The sequence below is a fragment of the Nerophis lumbriciformis genome, linkage group LG23 (genome assembly GCF_033978685.3).
Source record: "Nerophis lumbriciformis linkage group LG23, RoL_Nlum_v2.1, whole genome shotgun sequence".
Taxonomy (NCBI): domain Eukaryota; kingdom Metazoa; phylum Chordata; class Actinopteri; order Syngnathiformes; family Syngnathidae; genus Nerophis; species Nerophis lumbriciformis.
In genome coordinates, this window is record NC_084570.2 from 22084658 (window position 1) to 22101242 (window position 16585).

The window sequence follows — 16585 nt, forward strand, 5'->3', positions numbered from 1 at the left end:
GCTTCAGCATCTGCTGACCCCTCTCTGTCAGTTTACGTGGCCTACCACTTGGTGGCTGAGTTGCTGTTGTTCCCAAACTCTTCCATTCACTGATAATAAAGCCGACAGTTGACTTTGGAATATTTAGGAGCGAATAAATTTCACGACTGGATCTGTTGCACAGGTGGCATCCTATGACAGTTCCACGCGGGAAATCACTGAGAGCGGCCCATTCTTTCACAAATGTTTGTAGAAACAGTTTCCATGCCTAAGTGCTTGATTTTATACACCTGTGGCCGAGCCAAGTGATTAGGACACCTGATTCTCATCATTTGGAATGGGTGGCCAAATACTTTTGATAGTATAGTGTATATACGTTGTGAAATGAGTTATTTACACAGAAATATTCTGTAAATGTTTATTTATGTACCTTAAATGTCTGTAACACGGCAGTAAAACAGATGATCAAACAAAACAGAAGTCATTGTCATGGACCCACTAGCTGCGGAAGCTAGCTCTCCAATCAGCTAAACAGACTCAATAATTCCACGGTGACATTTTGGTGAATTTACTGAGGAATTTGTGAAACTGAAACAATACAAAAATAATGCTGTTGTAAGTTCATAACATTAAAACAGACACTTGAACCGTGTTAGCATATTTACTAATGCTAACGACGCTAGCTTGATTACATTACGGTAGCACAGACAAATATGCATGAAAACACTCCGACAGACATCACACATGGGACCATTTAGTAAGTATGAATAGTTTTAGTTGTATTTTAAAACTTACAAACGTCACTTGGAGTGACGAATGACAATCCACACGAGTAAAGACGCTGTGGACGGTTTTACTGCCAGTTTAAGGCATTCAATCAGGAAGTACATTTCTGTTTTAATACTAAAACAGACACTTGAAACGTGTTAGCATATTTACTAATGCTAACGGCGCTAGCTTGATTAAATTACGGTAGCACGTACAAATATGCATGAAAACACTCCGACAGACATCACACATGGGACGGTTTAGTAAGTATGAATAGTTTTAGTTTTGTTGTAAAACTTATAAACGTCCCTTGGAGTGATGAATGAAGAATCCACACGAGTAGAGACGCTACGGACGGTTTTACTTCCAGTTTAACGCATTAAATCAGGAAGTCTTCTGGCTAATACTGGCTTTTTTAACCATGTATAGTCATGTGCTTTATGAAATTGCATTGCCCACTTTGAAATAAACTAATCTTAATCTTAATCTTAAATACATTTCACACCCCTCAGCAGTGAGCAAACCCGTCCAAAAGATGGCGACCTAAGACAAAAAGATTAACACCATAGTCCATGTCATGACAAAGACATACTGTCATCATAATGAATCTAATCAGTCGTGTGAATAATCTGACTGTTTTAATCGTATGACCACACTACTTTAAACAGATATTACTGACTTAACTAAGATGTTTACACTAAAGATGGACTGTTACGTTTTTTGTTGTTTTTTTTAGAGCCGATACCGATTATCAGGAGTCAAGGAGGCCAATAACCGTTATCTGGAGAAGTAAAAGTTATTCAAACGTGAATATTGTATGTCAAATATAAAGATATAATATAATAATATAATATGGTGTACACCGCCTTCCGCCCGATTGTAGCTGAGATAGGCTCCAGCGCCCCCCGCGACCCCAAAGGGAATAAGCGGTAGAAAATGGATGGATGGAATATATCAGTATATTAAAGTTAAAGTTTCAATGATTGTCACATACACACTAGGTGTGGCAAAATTATTCTCTGCATTTGACCCATCACCCTTGATCACCCCCTGGGAGGTGAGGGGAGCAGTGAGCAGCAGCGGTGGCCGCGCCCGTGAATAATTGTTGGTGATTTAACCCCCAATTCCAACCCTTGATGCTGAGTGCCAAGCAGGGAGGTAATGGGTCCCATTTTTATAGTCTTTGGTATGACTCACGACCTACCGATCTATTATATACTGTATATATAATATGTAAATATTACATATATGTCATATTGCTACTATTGTACATTTTTTGTCTACTTAATAACTGCATTATCCTTTCCATCCTTACCCTTTCCCTCCTTTGAGACTGAGCTACTGTGTGGAACAATTTCCCTTGTGGATGAATAAAGTTTGTCAAAGTCTAAGTCAACAGCTGGACTTTAAGTTGTTGTTTTTTTTAACAATATTTTTAGGAAACGACGGACCAGTAGCAACATAATGTTTTATGCGGCGCTAATGTTGCTAATAATTTAGTTGCAAAAACATCACGGGATGTCACAAACATTATATTTTATTACGTTTGTCTAACATTTGCATGTCAAAAAATGGGAAATCTCCTGAGAAGGTTGGTAAGGAATATGGCATTTCTCTATTTTTATATATAGATGTAATAAATTGTGACGTTTCCTTGGGAGGAACCCTGAAATATTGCCAACATTTAAATAAAAAACAAGTCTGGGCTCCTTCACCGAGATTATAGCTGAGACATTCTTCAAGCTGGCTGACATCATGTCTTCCTGGATGTTATAGAAAGTATGAGAATGTGCGAGCTGCTGCCTGCTCTCCTTTCACTTACATAATAATCCCCTATTTGTCAATTTACACCGGATTTTTGGCAGAGATATCATTTCCGTCGTCCGCTCTGTCGCGTCGTTACTCGGTTGAATCACGGAACACGAATCTCTGCAGTAGCGAACACGAACCAAAAGGGCAGGAAGAAGGACAAAAACTGGAATCCCGGGGTGGGGGGAATTGTCAGTTTTTTTGGTATTTTTTAGGTTTAAGTAAGCAGAGGAGACCATGCAGGGAGAGAAAGGGGGGCTATTTTAGAAATCAAAACATATTTTGGGAGTTTTTGACAATGAGAGTCATTTTTATTCTTGAATTAATAAAACCAAAAGGACTGGTGCTTGAACAGTGTTTACTACTAGAGTTGTCCCCATACCAATATTTTGGTACCGGTACCAACACGTATTTCGATACTTTTCAAAATAAAAAAAATGTCATTATTGGCTTTATTTGAACAACAAATCTTAGAGTATATTAAACATATGTTTATTATTGCAAGTTTGTCCTTAAATAAAATAATGAACATACTAGACAACTTGTCTTTTAGTAGTAAGTAAACAAACAAAGACTCCTAATTAGTCTACATTAGTAACATATTGTGTCATTTATCATTCTATTTTATTGTCAACATTATGAGGGACAAACTGTAAAAATGTATTATTAATCTACTTGTTCATTTACTGTTAATATCTGCTTACTTTCTGTTTTAACATGTTCTTCTGTTGTTTGATACTTTACATTAGTTTTGGATGATACCACAAATTTAGGTATCGATCCGATACCAAGTAGTTACAGGATCATACATTGGTCATATTCAAAGTCCTCATGTGTCCAGGGACATATTTCCTGACTTTATAAACATAATATACATTTTTTAAAAAGGAAAAAATATTTTGTGACGATAAAAAATATCGACGTAATCATAGTAGTATCGACTAGATACTCGGTATCATTACAGTGGATGTCAGGTGTAGATCCACCCATGGCATTTGTTTACATTCAGGCGCGCTAGCTTTTGTTAGCGATTAGCTATCATATCCTCCTACGGTGTGTAGTGAAGCATGTTTTGCTATTCCTCGTCCTGCAGTGATAATGATACTTGTAAGAAACGTACTTTATTTGTCGCCATGGATACGAGGATTAGTGATTTAGAAGTAACTAAAACACTGCAGACTGCGGATGGACGTTAGCCGCTAGCTAGCTAGCCATGTCTTAAAGCACCTCTTCCTGAGGGCGTTTCAGTGTTATAACTTCACCTTTATCTTTACTTTTTAGGCCAAAATGTGTCCGTTCTCCCTTTTCTGTCTACGCACTGTGTCTGCTTGTAAGTACTCTGTGTGTGTGCGCTGCCGAACATGCTCCTCTGCTCGTAAAAGCAGCAATGTCATGACGTGCCGTCATGCCCGTTAAAAAAAAAAAAAACGGTACTTTTCAAAGAGAGTATAGTACCGTTTTTGATTCATTAGTACCGCAATACTATACTAGTACTACTACTACCTACTTCACTAATGATTTATATTTGTAAATACTGGTATCAATACAGTGTAGCTGCTCACGTACTTCTGTTGGAGTTGTAAAAAACTAATAAATTATACGTTAACATGATCATCCGGGTTCATCATCTCTAGTTTACACAAAACCAAGGAGATAAGTCACTCTTGGGCGTTACTTTTACCACATTGTTGAAAAACTGTTTGAAGTATTTGACTTCTCGCTTGGATTTAGTGGGGACTTTAAACGCCAGCCAGTTTTACTGCAGTTTGGTGTCTGAGCTCATCTCATAATAGTCAATGAAGCACTGTGGAAAAGCATCCATTTATTTTAAAACATGGCTTTATTCGTTACTTTGGTTGCATCATTTCATGATTCCACAGATTGTGGTGGGTTCCTAATGAAGTGATAAACCAAGATGGAGTTGTGATACAACACACCATCTTGGTTCGCGGAGCGTGTTGTCGGCGAAATGAGCGGCTCGCCGTTACCCTGGAAGAATATCAGAAATAATTGGCTATTAGCGTATTTGGGGTAAAAGAGCATGATGAATAGTGCTTTGAACCGGCTCTGGTGTTTGTCCGTCTGAGTCTGTGTGTGTGTGTGTGTGTGTGTGTGTGTGTGTGTGTGTGTGTGTGTGTGTGTGCGTGCGTGCGTGCGTGCGTGCGTGCGTGCGTGCGTGCGTGCGTGCGTGCGTGCGTGCGTGCGTGCGTGCGTGTGTGTGTGTGTTTGTGTGCGTGTTTGTGTGTGTTTTGCATTACAAAGTCACATTGACAGTCATTACTATGCAGAAGGCGACTGACATGGTAGTAGGCTCCACTGCAGCAGCTGCTATTTATAATTCTCTGGAAAGGATCTCTACATCAAAATGTAATTTAAAAAAAAAACTAAAACTATGTTATATATATATATATATATATATATATATATATATATATATATATATATATATATATATATATATATATATATATATATATATATATATAATATTTATTATTATTAATCATATATATTTATGTTATTATATATATTAAATATTATTACATATTATAAATGTTGTATTTATTAATATATATTATATATATAGTTGGCAGACCAGTCAGTGATCCTGTTCTGTCTCCCTGTAATGTTTGATCCTGTTCTGTCTCCCTGTAATGTTTGTCTGATCTTGAATGGGATTGTGCTGAACATTTTAATTTCCCCTCCGGGATTAATAAAGTATTTCTGATTCTGATTCTGATTCTGATATTATTATTATTTTCAATTTTAATTTCCCCTCAGGGATTAATAAAGTATTTCTGATTCTGATTCTGATATTATTATTATTTAAATATCCATCCATTCATCCATTTTCTACCCCTTGTCCCTGTTGGGGTCACGGGGGGTCGCTGGAGCCTATCTCAGCTGCATTCGGGCGGAAGGCGGGGTACACCCTGGACAAGTCGCCACGTCATCACAGTATTTAAGTATACATAATATATAAATATATGTATATTAAAAACAGTGTGTATGTATTTGTAAAATCAGTGTATCCGCGGGGTCTTAAAAAATACTAAAAAAAAAGTCTTAAATCCAATAATTTGAATTTAAGGCCTGAAAATGTCTAAAATTCTCCTAAAATCTCATAAAAGGTCTTAAATACGATTTTGAAAGGTCTTAAAAATCTCTTTGACGTTACTTTTATTTAAATCATGCATAATCTTCAGTCTCGTTTTGAAATGTTTCGATATTTGAGTATGCTATAACGTTTGGCAATTTTTTAAATTCTGACTTCCAAACAAATCTTGGTTCCCAACAGAGAGGTTTCTGGTGTTTTTAGTTAGGTTAAGCGTTTTGTATTCCAATGTGAAAGAGCTGTGAATAATAAGAATACAATTAAATAAAGTAATTCCGGGCCTCCAATTTTCCTTCAAGTCTTTTGTACCTTTTTTTCCTGTATCAATGTGAAATGGATCTTAAATTATATTCATTATGGTCTTTGTAAAGTCTTAAATTTGGCTTGTTGAAACCTGCAGAGACCTTGAAAATATATATGTATTAATATATATAAATACCTAAATATGGATATAATATTAAATATATACATAGTAAAAAAAATTGTGTTTATATATATGTATATATATATATATATATATTTTATATATATATATATATATATATATATATATATATATATATATATATATATATATATATATATATAAATATACTGTATATACATATATATACATATATATATATATATATAAATATACTGTATATATAAATATACTGTATATTAAAACCGGATATATATATGATTGGAGCACATACTTGTTGGTCACAAAAACATTCATGAAGTTTGGTTCTTTTATGAATTTATTATGGGTCTACTGAAAATGTGAGCAAATCTTCTGGGTCAAAAGTATACATACAGCAATGTTAATATTTGCTTACATGTCCCTTGGCAAGTTTCACTGCAATAAGGCGCTTTTGGTAGCCATCCACAAGCTTCTGCTTGAATTTTTGACCACTCCTCTTGACAAAATTGGTGTCGTTCAGCTAAATTTGTTGGTTTTCTGACATGGACTTGTTTCTTCAGCATTGTCCACACATTTAAGTCAGAACTTTGGGAAGGCCATTCTAAAACCTTCATTCTAGCCTGATTTAGCCATTCCTTTACCACTTTGCTGTCCTGTTGGAACACCCAACTGCGCTCAAGACCCAAGAATTATTTTATCATGTGACTTAACTGTCTCCATACCTTTCACATTGCCATGATGACAGCCGTGCTAATGTCGGAACCCATTTCCTCAGCGTATCAGCATATTGAGAAGGAAATAGGCACTGACGCTACCCATATCCACATTTTATTTGTCGAAAATATATTACTACCCACCATCACACTAAGTATTAGTTGCAGGAACATACTAGCTTTGTTAGACAAGATCATAGACTATATTGGACAATATAGTTTACATACCAAATGTCCATTTCCATTTATTACAAGTAATAAGAAAACGTAAATGCCTTACTTACCCATCAAGGAGGAAATTGGCAAGTTTAGCGTCAGATGAAAAAAATATTCTCCGCCTTCAATCGTCTCCATCTTTCAAAGGCATCCACGATACAAATCGTCGTTTTGTTTCTGGCTTTGTCATGAATAAGTTGAGAATAGTAACTTTAAGATTTACTAAGGTCTGACATGTTTAGTAACTTTACCAGTGGCAGTAGCAAGACGAAGATGGCGGTGCGTAACTGGCAACCTGGATGTGACAAACTCACAGACTTTCTAATTGGTGAAATGGTGGAGGGCGGGGCATCCAAATGAAAACAATAAGAAGATTTCGGGGCTGTAAATCTAGTTTTGAAATGAGCATATCCCGGCTAAACTACCGTTAGAAGTACATGTCAAACTACTTCCTTAACGTAGATGACCGCCATAACCACAATACCAGGGGGAGCTCCACTAACCACGTTAAACCCAGATTCCGAACTAACAAAGGTCTTAACTCATTCTCTTTCTATGCCACATCAATGTGGAATGCGCTCCCAACAGGTATAAAAGAAAGGGCATCTATATCCTCTTTCAAAACCGCAATAAAAGTTCCCCTCCAGGCAGCTACAACCCTAAACTAACACCCTCCCCGGATTGTTAATAATCAAATGTAAACAATCAAATGCAGATACTTTTTCTTATGCCTTCTGATCTCTCTCTCTCTCTCTCTCTCTCTCTCTCTCTCTCTCTCTCTCTCTCTCTCTCTCTCTCTCTCTCTCTCTCTCTCTCTCTCTCTCTGCCCACTACTTGCTGTACATATCCTACCAAGTCAGACCTACACTGTTCCAATATCCATTTCTCTGTTCTCAATTGTTGATGACTGATGATAACAACCAACCCCCCCCCCCCCCCCCCATGCCCCCCGCCACACCCCGGATTGTAAATAATGTAAATAATTCAATGTGATGATCTTGTGTGAAGACTGTATTATGATGATAGTATATATCTGATAGTATATATCTGTATCATGAATCAATTTAAGTGGACCCCGACTTAAACAAGTTGAAAAACGTATTCGGGTGTTACCATTTAGTGGTCAATTGTACGGAATATGTACTTCACTGTGCAACCTACTAATAAAAGTCTCAATCAATCAATCAATCAATCAGTTATAGAGGTATTGGAAAAGAAGATGATATATTAATGCATTTTGACATGTCGGGGCCATTTAATAATGACTTGACATGACACTATTACATATGGCTCCTTTAAAATTTTAATGGACTAAAAATAATTGCATGCATTTTTGCCTTTATGCACATCTTGTATATATTAAATATATATTTCTGTCTCCTTCCTGTCTGGCAGTCAGCCTCCAATCTGAACAAATATACAATAATTGTCCATTTAGAGAACTCCAGCCTAATGCGTTTTGCTATTTGGGACCACATCGTCTATTTTTGTTAATGTATTTTTTACAATTGCGTGTAAGTGCGTGTAATGCATGCACCGTTGTGCAGTAATGCATGAATAAGTGTTTTGAAAGTGCAAAGAAAAGGAGCACAAGTGTTTCTTCTGCTTTACTTCTTTATTCTCTGTAGTTTGTGATGGTGCTCGGAGAAGGTTGTGTGTGCTTTACAAGGTCCTTGTCGTCGAGATGTTTTCCCTCTCCAGTTGCATTCAAATGTAAATGTTCCGACGAGTGCTTATGGAAAGTTGAGTTTTTGCATTTTCATTCAGTCCTTTTATGCAAATTCCAAAAGTAATATCAGTGAGGTCTGTACTATTCAGCATCTTCCGTGTCTCAGGCACGTTCCTCCTTTCCTCTTCCGTTCGCCGCACAGCCGAACTCGTGTCGAAGTATTGTCGCCATTGCAGGTTTGCCGTCAAGTCAAAACTCGCCGGATGTTATTTTGTTGGTGCGCACCTGTTCAAAGTCGCTGGCTAACGTACTCCACGTCATTCTGTCAATTCTCGAAGTTGTCGCCTAAATTCTAAAGGAAGTTAAATGAAAAGAACTGAAGCTAGCATCAAAAAAATAGAGAGTTGTCCAATTTCCGTGAAAAATAATTAGCATTAGCTAGCTCGTTTGACGGGCGATTTTAAAATACATTTAAAAACACATTCAAAACATCAAAACGTAGCTATTGTAAATTCTGAATGTAGATTTGCTGTCTAATAATTCATGAAATGTTGTAAGTTGTAGTCAAATCTGTTTGCTGCTAGCCTGATGCCGTTTACTAGCTATAGCCACGTAAGCTAGCTCATGTGACGAGCAATTATAAAATAAAAAACTATTTTCTAAACATGGCTAACGTAAATTGTGAAAGTAATTTTGCTGTCTAATAATTCATGAAATATAGTCAAAACTATTTTCTGCTCGTCTAATGTGGTTTACTATCAATAGCCAAGTAAGCTCGCTCATATGACAAGCAAGTTTATTTTTCTTTTTTTTTTCTAAACATGGCTAATTGTGAAAGCAATTTTGATGTCTAATAATTCATAAAATGTAGTAAATTGTAGTCAAATCTGTTTGATGCTAGTCTAATGTCGTTTACTAGCTATAGCCATGTAAGCTAGCTCGTATGACGAGCAATTTTAAAATAAAAAACAATGTTCTAAACATGGCTAATGTAAATTGTGAAAGTAATGTTGCTGTGTAATAATTCATGAAATGTAGTAAATTGTAGTCAAATCTGTTTGCTGCTAGTCTGATATTGTTTACTAGCTATAGCCACGTTAGGTAGCTTGTATGACGAGCAATTTTAAAATATATATTTTTTTCTAAACATGGCTAACGTGTTCTAACAATGTTCTAAAAATGGCTAATGTAAATTGTGAAAGTAATTTTGCTGTCTAATAATTCATGAAATGTAGTAAATTGTAGTCAAGTCTGTTTGATACTAATCTAATGTTTTTTACTAGCTATAGCCACGTTATCTAGCTAGTATGACAAGCAATTTTAAAATAAAAAAACAATTTTCTAAACATGGCTAACGTTGTGAAAGTAATTTTGCTGTCTAATAATTCATGAAATATAGTAAATTGTAGTCAAATCTGTTTGCTGCTAGTCTAATGTGGTTTACTAGCAACAGCCATGTATGCTAGCTCGTACGAGGAGCAATTTTACAATAAAAAACAATTTTCTAAACATGGCTAATGTAAATTGTGAAAGTAATTTTGCTGTCTAATAATTCATGAAATGTCATAAATTGTAGTCAAGTCTGTTTGATGCTAGTTTAATGTCGTTTACTAGCTATAGCCTTGTAAGCTAGCTCGTATGACGAGCAATTTTAAAATAAAAAACAATTTTCTAAACATGGCTAATGTAAATTGTGAAAGTAATTTTGCTGTCTAATAATTCATGAAATGTCGTAAATTGTAGTCAAATCTGTTTGCTGATAGTCTGATGTCGTTTACTAGCTATAGCGATGTTAGCTAGCTCGTATGACGAGCAATTTTAAAATAAAAAAACAATGTTCTAAACATGGCTAACGTGAAATTAATTTTGCTGTCTAATAATTCAAGAAATGTAGTCAAATCTATTTGCTGCTAGTCTAATGTGGTTTACTAGCAATAGCCACGTTAGCTAACTCGTATGACAAGCAATTTTAAAATAAAAAAATATTTTCTAAACATGGTTAATGTAAATTGTGAAAGTAATTTTGCTGTGTAATAATTCATGAAATGTAGTAAATTGTAGTCAAATCTGTTTGATGCTAGTCTGATGTTGTTTACTAGCTATAGCCACATTAGCTAGCTCGTATGATGAGCAATTTTAAAATAAAAAACAATTTTCTAAACATGGCTAATGTAAATTGTGAAAGTAATTTTGCTGTCTAATAAATAATTCATGAAATGTAGTAAATTAGGGACGGCGTGGCGCAGTGGGTGAGTGGCCGGGCGCAACCCGAGGGTCCCTGGTCCAATCCCCACCTAGTACCAACCTCGTCATGTCCGTTGTGTCCTGAGCAAGACACTTCACCCTTGCTCCTGATGGGTGCTGGTTAGCGCCTTGCATGGCAGCTCCCTCCATCAGTGTGTGAATGTGTGTGTGAATGGGTAAATGTGGAAGTAGTGTAAAAGCGCTTTGAGTACCTTGAAGGTAGAAAAGCGCTATACAAGTACAACCCATTTATCATTTATTTATAAATCGTAGTCAAACCTATTTGCTGCTAGTCTAATGTAATTTACTAGTTATAGCCATGTAAGCTAGCTCATATGACAAGCAATTTTAAAATAAAAAACAATTTTCTAAACATGGCTAATGTAAATTGTGAAAGTAATGTTGTTGTCTAATAATTCATGAAATGTAGTAAATTGTAGTCAAGTCTGTTTGATGCTAGTTTAATGTCGTTTACTAGCTATAGCCATGTAAGCTAGCTCGTATGACGAGCAATTTTGAAATAAAAACTATTTTCTAAACATGTCTAATTTAAATTGTGAAAGAAATTTTGCTCTCTAATAATTCATGAAATGTAGTAAATTGTAGTAAAGTCTGTTTTCTGCTAGTATAACGTTGTAGTTTACTAGCTACAACCATCTTAGCTAGCTTGTATGACAAGCATTTTTAAAATAAAAAACAATGTTCTAAACATGGCTCATGTTCTAAATGTTCTAAACATGGCTCATGAAAGTAAGTTTACCTGTAAAGATTGTACTGCATTTTAGGTTCATCCTTAAATTTCACTCAAAAGCTGGAAATCCCTGACTTTTAGTGAGTAGCGTACGTACAAAAAGCAGGAAAATGAGCTCTGCTTCGACTGTAAAGAAGCATTACTCTCATTGCAATGAAGCGTTCCCTGCTTACAACCTTTTACTGTCGTCGTCACAGGTGTGTCTTTTAATTCCTTCCCCAAATAGCTGTCAATACGGCGAGCACTTGAGCAAACAGCAATTAGCCTAATTAAAGTGACAGACAGATTCTCTGTTCACACTTAACATCCACAATGGGAGTTTTAATTAGGTGTTTAATGAGGGCCACTTGTTGTTTAGAAAGAAAGCCCTGCTTTAGTAAGTATAATCAGGGTAGTTTGAAACTGTGTTGTCTATTCTATTGTACCTTTTTTGGATTGATACTTGTAGTATCTTGATAACTCAATTTGTGTAGCTTTAACAAGATGGTGGCACATATATACTGGCCTACATCATTGATCTGATACGATATCAGTCGGCATCATATACACGTATCATTTCGGAGTATTAGAAAAGGTTTGATCAAGTGAATTGAGCGAACTATGGTAGTTGTTAAAAACGCTAACCTTATGACAGACTTATTGAAGTGCAGTGGTATTTTTATTTATTTATTTTTGTGACACCAAGTGGCCACAATCATTCCCTAAGTTAAACTCCTGAAGCAGTAAGTTGAATGATGCGGACACACTTGTTACTGGGTACTCTCTAATACACTTCTGCCTTGGAGACTTTTGCATGTGTAAGTAATATGCAACAATAATTATTTGATACTTGTTTATATCCACAAATGTCACGTTATACACTGCCATATTGAAAAATGTTTATACACTGCAAGATTAGAAGAAAACATTTTTATATATAAAATAGGTCTCTCAAATAATTAAAATATTTAATCGCGAATAGTTGCTTTTTGTTCATAGTTAACTTAAAGGTAGTCACGTTTAATCGCAGGTAGATACCATTTTTTTAAATCTTTAATTGGACCATAGAGATATAATTTTCAAATTTGTATTACCATGACTAAACAATTACTTTGCTCCAATAAGCAAGCGGTAGAAAATGGATGGATGGATGGATGGACATGTTTATTAAACATTATGCTTTTTTAAACAGCTCATCACAAAATGGACATGAACACGCTTTAAATGACAGATATATATATATATATATATATATATATATATATATATATATATATATATATATATATATTATATATTTATTTTTTCTTCGACAGAATTTCCATTCCTGCTGTAGGGGCACTTGCATTCAGAAGAGAGGAGCTACGCCATGTAGAGATACCAGTTTCGCACATTAATAACTTTGTATTCTTATTAACATAAAATAAAACAAAAAACTACAATTGAGAGAAGAATAGATCAACTCACAACAAATAATAACTTTATTAACATTAACATTAGTCTGCAACAGTAAATATTTAAAGTGAATCAATTTGCCTGAAATTCAGAAAAAAATCCCTATTTAAACTACCGGTATAAGCATTTTTTGACCGACGGAAAAAAAAAATCAATACATAAAAAAATATATATTAATAACAACTATAACTCAGGACCACAATATATGAATGACTTTAAACTACAAAACGAAAATGAATGAAAAAAATTTGTGCAGATTTTTTGGAGGAAGTCGGGATTAATGGCTGCAATGAGCGCAGATATTCAAAGTGAGGTTTGAAGCATGATACTGACAAAGCACGGTCCACGGGGTCACGCGACGGCATTGCACCCACTATTTAAGAAGGATCCAGTTAGGCTCACAAATGATGCAGACACATTTGTTACTGGAGACCGTATATGTGTAGTATGCAACAATAATTATTTGATACTTGTTTATATTGACAAATGTGCGGTCTTACACTGCAATATTGTTCGATTCAGGACATTTAGCTTAGGTGCTATTGTGTGCTTAGCTGTTGTGTAGCTGCTTGCTCCTAACAGCCTACAGCCTAGCATGTTTACCTTTTGCAAATGACTTTAGTGAAATAGAAGAAATTGTGTGCTCATTGGAGGACATTTAGATGTTACCTGACTGTCACACGTAATCCCGCTGCAGGACTGCTTGTATCGCACATAATATCACACAAGTAATCCCGCTGCAGGACTGCTTGTATCGCACATAATATCACACAAGTAATCCCGCTGCAGGACTGCTTGTATCGCACATAATATCACACAAGTAATCCCGCTGCAGGACTGCTTGTATCGCACATAATATCACACAATTAATCACACTGCATGACTGCTTGTATCGCACATAATATCACACAGGTAATCCCGCTGCAGGACTGCTTGTATCGGACATTTTACATGCAAACTGATATAATCCCACAATAGTTTTTTTTTGTTTTGGGATGGGGACATGTCTACTTACAACGTAGTCAAGGCTTGTCTTTGTCTGCTTAGCTTTCTTCTTGCACACTCCAGTGAATGTGATTTTCCATGAAGGATTTGAGATGGAGCAAAACAATTTAGTCCTTTTTACCAACACCGTGACCTCTTCTCACCAAGGTGTGGAGCTACTCTGCTGTGAAGCATTCTCAATGTTCTCGTGGTTACTTATAAAATAACAAAAGTCGTTACATGCACTACTTAAAATTCAGACCTCGGCCTCATGTGACTTTGCTTTTATTGGACCTGAAAACACCAACTTTTTTTTAATTTGTTTACAATGCGCATTAATAAATGTAATAGCACATAGCAAATATGCCGGATTTTAGTAAAGATGTTAATTTCCATCTCAACATAAACACGTACACTATATTGCCAAAAGTATTTGGCCACTCATCCAAATGCTCAGAATCAGGTGTCCTAATCACTTGGCCCGTTGTATAAAATCAAGCACTTAGGCATGGAGACTGTTTCTACAAACATATGTAAAAGAATGGGCCGCTCTCAGTGTTTTCCAGCATGGAACTGTCATAGGATTCCACCTGTGCAACAAATCCAGTCGTGAAATGTCCTCGCTCTTAAATATTCCAAAGTCAACTGTCGGCTTTATTATAAGAAAATGGAAGAGTTGGGGAACAACAGCAACTCAGCCACCAAGTGGTAGGCCACGTAAACTGACAGAGAGGGGTCAGCGGATGCTGAAGCGCATAGTGCAAAGACTTTCTGCACAGTCAGTTGCTACAGAGCTCCAAACTTCATGTGGTCTTCCAATTAGCCCACGTACAGTACGCAGAGAGCTTCATGAAATTGGTTTCCATGGCCGAGCATCTGCATCTAAGCCATACATCACCAAGTCCAATGCAAAGCGTGGGATGCAGTGGTGTAAAGCACGTCGCCACTGGACTCTAGAGCAGTGGAGACGCCTTCTCTGGAGTGATGAATCACACTTTTTCATCTGGCAATCTGATGGACCAGTCTGGGTTTGGAGGTTGCAGGAGAACAGTACATTTCGGACTGCATTGTGCCGAGTGTGAAATTTGGTGGAGGAGGAATTATGGTGTGGGGTTGTTTTTCAGGAGTTGGGCTTGGCCCCTTAGTTCTGGGGAAAGGAACTTTGAATGCTCCAGGATACCAAAACATTTTGGACAATTCCATGCTCCCAACCTTGTGGGAACAGTTTGGAGCGGGCCCCTTCCTCTTCCAACATGACCGTGCACCAGTGCACAAAGCAAGGTCCATAAAGACATGGATGACGGAGTCTGGTGTGGATGAACTTGACTGGCCTGCACAGAGTCCTGACCTGAACCCGATAGGACACCTTTGGGATGAATTAGAACGGAGACTGAGAGCCAGGCCTTCTCGACCAACATCAGTGTGTGACCTCACCAATGCGCTTTTGGAAGAATGGTGGAAAATTCCTATAAACACACTCCGCAACCTTGTGGACAGCCTTCCCAGAAGAGTTGAAGCTGTAATAGCTGCAAAAGGTGGACTGACATCATATTGAACCCTATGGGTTAGGAATGGGATGGCACTTCAAGTTCATGTGAGTCAAAGCAGGTGGCCAAATACTTTTGACAATAAAGTGTATTTCCTTAACAATTCCTTTATACTGTAATACTAAAGTATTATAGTGTAAAAGGGAGAATGCACACATTTGGGCTGAAAAACTTAACGATAAAGTCGAAGCTATAAACACTGAGGCACCATTCTGCTAAAGGTGCTTAGCTCTTGCTCTTGTTAGCTAGCGGCTATCCACAGTCGACAGTGTTTTAGCTACTTCTAAATCACTAATCCTCACCTCCATGGCGACAAATAAAGTATGTTTTTTTACATGTAGCATTATCACTGCAGGACGAGGAACAGCTAAACATGCTTCACTACACACCGTAGGAGGGTACAATAGCTCACCGCTAACATCAAGCTAAAACTTCTCAATGTAAACAAATGTCATGAGTGGATCTACACAGACATCGACAGTAATGATACCAAGTACAATAACCGTACATAGTCGATACTACAATGATTACGTTGATACTTTTTATGATCACAAAATGTTTTGTCAATTTAAATTTTTTATAAACATAGTAAAGTTTTAACTTGCACTTACAGATATAGCGATCAACTGTAGTTACTGACAGTGGTTTTCTGAAGAGTTCCTGAGCCCATGTGATGATATCCTTTACACACTGATGTCGTTTTTGATGCAGTACCGCCTGAGGGATCGAAGGTCCGTAATATCATCGCTTACGTGCAGCGATTTCTCCAGATTCTCTGAACCTTTTGATAATATTACAGACCATAGATGGTGAAATCCCTAAATTTCTTGCAATAGCTGGTTGAGAAATGTTGTTCTTAAACTGTTGGACAAATTGCTCACACATTTGTTCACAAAGTGGTGACTCTTGCCCCATCCGTGTTTGTGAATGACACAGGGGCATTTTTACCA

General features: G+C 36.6%; 1 protein-coding gene across 1 annotated transcript in view; it reads left to right on the forward strand.

The window, feature by feature from the left end:
* LOC133622324 (beta-1,3-galactosyltransferase 1-like) overlaps window positions 1-16585 on the forward strand; it is a 331493-nt gene that overhangs the window by 227643 nt on the left and 87265 nt on the right. The gene's annotated exons all lie outside the window — the stretch shown is intronic.